Below are 6,984 nucleotides of genomic sequence, written 5' to 3'. Positions count from 1 at the left end.
TATCTATTAAGTTATTGTCTTCTGCTCTGTTCCGCAGTCAGGGTGCTTTTTGTTTTTGAAAGCTTTTTAGTAGCATCCATGACCAAATTAGTTTTATTTTAGATACTTTTTTTTTTTTTTTTAGTGAAACAAAGATGTCTTCCCTTCCCTAATCCCCAGTAGCTTGGTTAATTAACTATGAAATCTAATGAAAATTATTCACAGTTGATAGGAGAAAACTATAGATATTCTACTCATTTATTGACTTTTTACAATCAAGAGGACTAAAACATGTTGTTTCCAGTTACGCCTGCCAAAGGGAAATGGTGATTTTTTTGCTTTGTCTGAACACAGTGGTTCCATCAGCTCCTTTTCTAAACCCTTCTGTGAGAACAAGCTGGTTCTTCTGGGAATAAAGAACTGCCTACAGCTATTTGCACTCATCTGTTCTTCTCTACATACGTGCTTGGTCTTTTCCACACACAACCAGCGGGTGCTAGTGGACAGGCCAGGCAGCGTTAGTCAGGTAAGAAAGTATTTATTATTAAATGTATAATTATAAGAAAACCATTACAAAAAATGTTTTATAATGTTTGTTTGTCATATTGAAGTTATTTATCTGCCCTTGCTAATGGGGCACAGTCTTCTGTGGGCTCTATACTCTGAATGCTCCTTTATTAATGCCTTTTCTTGGTCTTTGTTACACATTGTCAGAGTAACTTGTTGTGTGCTCTTTGTACCATAGATGTAAGATCATCCCCTATGTAGTTCTGGCAACAACTCATAGTAGGAAAGGCACCTGAATTCACAGAGCACCTCCACATAATTGGTAGCAGATTGGGCTGGGATGGAAGGGAAATGCTTTCCTTTTTAATTGAATTTCCATTTTCTTATCTCTTAACATATCTCTTTTGGATGCTTCACCTCTAGGTTCTATGGGAGCAATATATGAACGTAAATATTGAATTCCTTTCTAGCATTTTCTTTTTTAAAAATTATTTTTATTAACATATAATGTATTATTTGCCCTAGGGGTACAGGTCTATGAATCATCAGGCTTACACATTTCACAGCACTTACCATAGCACATACCCTCTTCAATAACCTAGCTACCCTATCCCTACCCTCCCCACACCCCAGCAACCCTCAGCTTGTTTTGTGAGATTAAGAGTCTTATGTTTTATCTCCATCCTGATCCCATCTTGTTTCATTGTTTCCTTCCCTACTCCCCACAACCCCCTGCCCTGCCTCTCAAATTCCTCATATCAGAGAGATCCTATGATAATTGTCTTTCTCTGATTATCTATGTTGCTCATCATAATACCCTCTAGTTCCATCCACGTCATTTCTAGCATTTTATTTTTACAAAAATTGTAAAGCTTATGTGAAATTCACTGTGATGGAGTTTTACTGTGTGGGTGATGTAGAGGCTTTTAGGAAGCAGGTTGAGCAATGGAAATCTTAGTAAGGTAAAAAGACCCACATTGACCACTGGGCTGACTGCAAACAGGCCCATTAGGTGACCCACCTCAAAATATCCGTAAGCCCTAGTTGATCAGTGGGCTACTTATAACCAGGCACAGGTATCAAAAAAGGAAATTTCCCCATGTTCCTCACTTTCTCCTTTAACTGTATATGATTTGCCTGTGGTTATACAGATTACGGTAAAGAGTTGAAATTGGGAAAAGCACTCCTATTAGCTATTCTATACAATGATATAGAATATTGAATTTGTCTATTTACTCATATAAATGGTAGTGACTATTTTTAAAAAAGAAGTTCTGGTGACTTTCAATGTAAATGTTATAGTTTAAGGGTTTCAGAATTATTCAAATGACTTTGTAAGTTGTGAATATTTTTAAGGCATGACAAAAATATCTGTGAGCATGTGTGTGTGTGTATGAAACACAGCATAATTTTTAATAGGTTTAACATTCTCTGAGTCATAAATATATAAGATTAGCTTCTAGAAGCTTGCTTCAAGGTTGCATGCTCATTTGTTTGCTGGGGCCGCCATAACAAAGTACCATAGACTGGGGAGCTTAAACAACAGAAATTTATTTTTCTCACAATTCTGGAGGCTGCACGTCTGAGGTCAAGGTGTTGACAAAGTTTGTTTCTTCTGAGGCCTATCATCTTGGCTTGCAGATGGCTACCATCTCCTTGTGTCTTCCCATGACTTTCCCTGTGTGCATGTCTATGATCTAATCTCCTCTACTTCTTTGTTATTTTTTTAATTAAAAAAATTCTAGTATAGTTAATGTACAGTAATGATTGAACAATTCTATGCATTACTCAGTGTTCATCATGATAAGTCTATTCTTAATCCTCTTCACTCATTTCACCCATCCCCCCACCCACCATGCCTGATAACCATCAGTTTGTTCTATAGAGTTAGGCTGGGTTCTGGGACGCCTGGGTGGCTCAGTTCCTTGAGCAACTGCCTTCGGCTCAGGTCATGATCCTAGCGTCCTGGGATCGAGTCCCACATCGGGTTCCTTGTTCTGTAGGGAGCCTGCTTCTCCCTCTACCACTCTGTCTGCCTGTGTGCTTACGCTCTCTCTCTCTCTCTCTGACAAGAAAAAAAAAAGAGGCTGGGTTCTTTGTTTTTCTTTTTGTTTTGTTTTGGTTTTGGGTTTTTTTTTTTTGGCTTGCCTCTTTTTTCTTTGTTCATTTGTTTTGTTTCTTACCACATATAAGTGAAATCATATGGTATTTATATTTCTTAATTGACTTATTTTGCTTAGTATTATACCCTCTAGATCCATCTATGTTGTTTCAAATGGCAAAGATTTCATTCTTTTTTATGGGTGAGTAATATTCCGTGTGTGTGTGTGTGTGTGTGTGTGTGTGTGTGTGTGTGTATTACACATCTATCTATCTATATCTATCTATAGATATCACACATCACACACCTTCTTCATCCATTCATCTGTCAGTAGGCACTTGGGCTGCTTCCATATCTTGGCTATTGTGAATAGTACTGTGATAAACATAGGGGTGCATATATCCTTTCAAATTAGTGTTTTTGTTTGAGTAAATACTTAGTAATGGGATTATTGGATCATAAGATAATTTTTTCATTATTTGAGGACCTTCATACTGTTTTTACAGTAGCTGCTCCAGTTTACCTTCCCACCAACAATGTACAAATGTTCGCTTTCTCCGTATTTTTGCCGACACTTGTTGTTTCTTGTATTTTTTTATTTTAGCCATTCTGACAGTTGTGAAGTGATAGCCCACTGTGGTTTTGATTTTCATTTCCCTGATGATTAATAATGCTGAACATCTTTTGCTGTATAGGTCAGCTATCTGAATGTTTTCTGCTCATTTTTAATTGGATGTGTGTGTGTGTGTGTGTGTGTGTGTGTGTGTGTGTGTGTGTTGAGCTGTCTCAGTTCTTCATATACTTTGGATACTAACCCTTTATCAGATATGTCATTTGCAAATATCTTCTCCCATTCAGTAGGTTGTCATTTAGTTTTGTTGATTGTTTCCTTTGCTGTGCAGAATTTTTTTTTTAATTTTGATGTAGTCCCAATAGTTTATTTTTACTTTCATTCCCCCTGCCTCAGGAGACATACCTAGAAAATGTTGTTATGGCCAATGTCAGAGAAAGGGTCTTTAATCCTTTTGAGTTTATTGTGTCTGGTGTAAGAAAGTGGTCCACTTTCATTCTTCTGAATGTAGCTGTCCAGTTTTCCCAACACCATTTGTTGAAGAGAATGTCTTTTTTTCCATTACATATTCTTGCTTGCTTTGCCAAAGATTAATTGATCATATAATTGTGGGCTTATTTCTGGGCTTTATATTGTGTTCCCTTTTTCTGTGTGTCTATTTTTGTGCCAGTACCATAATGTTGATTACTATCGCTTTATAGTATAGCTTGCTACCTGGGATTTTGATACCTCCAGTTTCATTCTTCTTTTTCAAGATTGCTTTGGCTATCCAGGGTCTTTTGTGGTTCCATATAAATTTTAGGATTACTTGTTCTAGTTCTGTGAAAAATGCTGTTGGTAATTTGATTGGGATTGCATAAGTCTGTAGATTGCTTTGGGAAGTATGGACATTTTAATAATATTAGTTGGAAGCTATTTTTTTGAATAGTTTGAGAAGAATAAGTATCAACTTTTCTTTAAATATTTGATAGAATTCACTTGTGAAGCCACCTGGACCTGAATTTTCATTTGTTGGAAGTTTTTTGATTACTGATTCAATTTCATTGCTGGTAATTGGTCTGTTCAAATTTTCTATTTCTTAATATTCAGTTTTGGGAGATTATATGTTTCTAGAAAATTATCAGTTTCTTCTAGGTTGTCCAGTTTGTCGGCATATAATTTTTCATAATGTTCTCTTATAATTCTTTGTACTTCTGTGGTGTCAGTTATTATTTCTCTTCTTTCATTTCTGATTTTGTTTATTTGAGTTGTTTTTGTGGGTTTTGTTTTGTTTTGTTGTTGTTGGTTGGTTGGTTTTAGTTAGTCTGGCTAAAAGTTTGTCATTTTATTGATCTTTTCAAAGAACCAGTTCCTGGTTTCATTGATCTGTTCTATTGTATTTTTAGTTTCTATTATATTTATTTCTGTTCTAATCTTTATTATTTCCTTCCATTTGCTCATTTTCAGTTTTCTTTTTTTTTTTTTTTTTCTAGTTCCTTTAGGTGTAAAGTTAGTTGTTCACTTGGTATTTTTCTTGCTTCTTGAGATAGGCCTGTATTACTATAAACTTCTACCTGGAATAGATTTGCTGCATCCCAAAGATTTTGGACTATTGTGTTTTCATTTTCATTTGTCTCCATGTAGTTTTTAATTTCCTCTTTGATTTCTTGGTTGACTCATTCATTGTTTAGTAGCATGTTATTCAAACTCCACATATTTGTGTTCTTTCCAGATTTTTTCTTGTGGTTGATATTTAGTTTCATAGTGTTATAGTAAGAAAAAATGCACAGTATGATTTTGATCTTCTTAAATTTGATGGGACTTGTTTTGTGACCTATGTGTGAGCTCTTCTCGAGAATGATCCATGTGCTCTTGAAAATAAAGTGTATTTTGCTGTTTTAGGACAGGATGTTCTGACTATATCTGCTAGCTCCATCTAGTCAAACGCATCATCCAAAGCCACTATTTCCTTATGGATTTTCTGTTTGGATGATCTATTAATTGATATAAGTGCTAAAATCCCCTGCTATTTTTTTTTTAACTAGTGTTAGTTACTTCTTTTATGTTTGTTATTACCTGCTTTGTGTATTGGGTGCTCCTATGTTGGATGCAAACATAGTTATTATATCTTCTTGTTAATTTTTTTCCTTTATGATTGTGTATTGTCCATCTTTGTCTTTTGTTATAGCCTCTGTTTTACAGTCTATTTTGTCCAAAATAAATATTGCTACCCTTGCTTTCTTTTCACTACCTTTTGCATGATAAATAGTTTTCCATTCCTTCACTTTTAAGTTGCATATGTCTTTAGGTCTGAAATTAGTCTCTTGTAGGCAGCAGATAGATGGATCTTGCTTTTTTTGTCTATTCTATCACCCTACGTTTTTGATTGGAGCATTTAGTCCATTTACATTCAAAGTAAATATTGTTAGGTGTATACTTATTGCCATCTTGTTACAGGTTTTGTATTTGTTTTTGTAGTTCTTTTCTATACCTTCCTATTGCTTTCTTCTTTCATTGTTTGCTGACTTTCTTTAATGCTTCTACTTGGATTTCTTTCTCTTTATTTTTTGTAAATTTATTATCAGTTTTTGATTTGTGCTTGTATTGGTTTTAATATAACACTAATATAGCAGTTGATATGAAGTTGATAGTCACTTAAATTTGAACCCATTCCCAAAGCACTAAACTTTTACTCTTTTCTCTTTCTCATTTTCTGGGTATATGGCATCATAGTTTACATCCTTTTATTTTGGAAATCCATTGACTGATTTTTATAGGTATACTTATTTACTACTTTTGTGCTTCCTACTCTTCTTACTGCAGCTTATGGTCTTCCTTTCCCTCACAGAGTCCCCTTTAACATTTCTTGTAAAGCTGGTTTATTGGTAATGAATTCCTCTCACTTTTGTTTGTCTTGGAAACTCTTTATCTTTCCTTCTATTCTGAATGATAGCCTTGTTGGATAGAATAGTCTTGTTTGCACATTTTTTTCTTTTACCACTTTGAATATATAATGCCACTTTATTTTAGCCTGCTAAGATTCTGCTGAAAAATCAGCTGATAGCCTAATGGTGTTTACCTTGTATGTAACTATTTTCTTTTCCCTTGCTGCATTTAAAATTCCCTCTTCATCAGTATTTTTTTTTTTTTTTTTTTTTTTTTTTTTTTTTTTTTTTTTTGCTATTTTAATTACTACGTGTTTTGGTGTAGACCTCCTTTGGTTGATTTTGTTGGTGACTCTCTGTGCCTCTTGGACCTAGATTTCTATTTTCTTCCTCAGAGTTGGGAAGTTTTCCGCTATTATTTCTTCAAGTACATTTTTTTTTTTTTCACTCTTCTCCTTCCAGGTTCCCCACAATGTATTAGTACACTTGATGGTATTCTTGAGTTCCCTTAATCTATTTTTATTTCTTATTATTATTTTTTCTCTCTCCTGTTCAGCTTGATTGCTTTCTTCTTCTCTGTCCTCCAGGTCACTGATCTGTTCTTCTCCTTCATCTGGTTTACTATTTATTTCCCCTATTATATTTTTAATTTCAGTTATTGAGTTCTTCATCTCTGATTTTTAACAATGTGCTTTCTATCTCTTTGTTGGGTATCTCGCTGAGGACTTCTACTCTTTTCTCAAGTCCTTTCTCTTTTCTCAAGTGAGTATTCTTATGACCATTATTTTAAATTCTGTATCAGGCATATTACTTATCTCTGTTTTGTTTACCTATCTTGCTGTGATTTTGTCCTATTCTTCCATGTCATACATTTTGCCTAAACCTCTGATATGTGTTCGGAAAGTCAGCTACATCTCCTGATCTTAAAAGTAGTGGTTTTATGAAGAAGAGGTTCTATAGTA

General features: G+C 34.6%; 1 protein-coding gene across 1 annotated transcript in view; it reads left to right on the top strand.

Annotated features, from left to right (window-relative positions):
• Positions 1-333: 333 nt before the first annotated feature.
• SCEL (sciellin) overlaps positions 334-6,984 on the top strand; it is a 204,945-nt gene continuing 198,294 nt past the window's right edge. Inside the window, exon 1 of the mRNA XM_032314543.1 lies at positions 334-505. The gene's annotated coding sequence lies outside the window, so the exon portion shown is untranslated. The remainder of the gene's footprint in view (positions 506-6,984) is intronic.

This window comes from Mustela erminea, chromosome 15 (assembly GCF_009829155.1).
Source record: "Mustela erminea isolate mMusErm1 chromosome 15, mMusErm1.Pri, whole genome shotgun sequence".
Taxonomy (NCBI): Eukaryota; Metazoa; Chordata; class Mammalia; order Carnivora; family Mustelidae; genus Mustela; species Mustela erminea.
The sequence above is the reverse complement of the archived record's forward strand: the minus strand, read 5'-3'. Positions and strand labels throughout refer to the sequence as shown.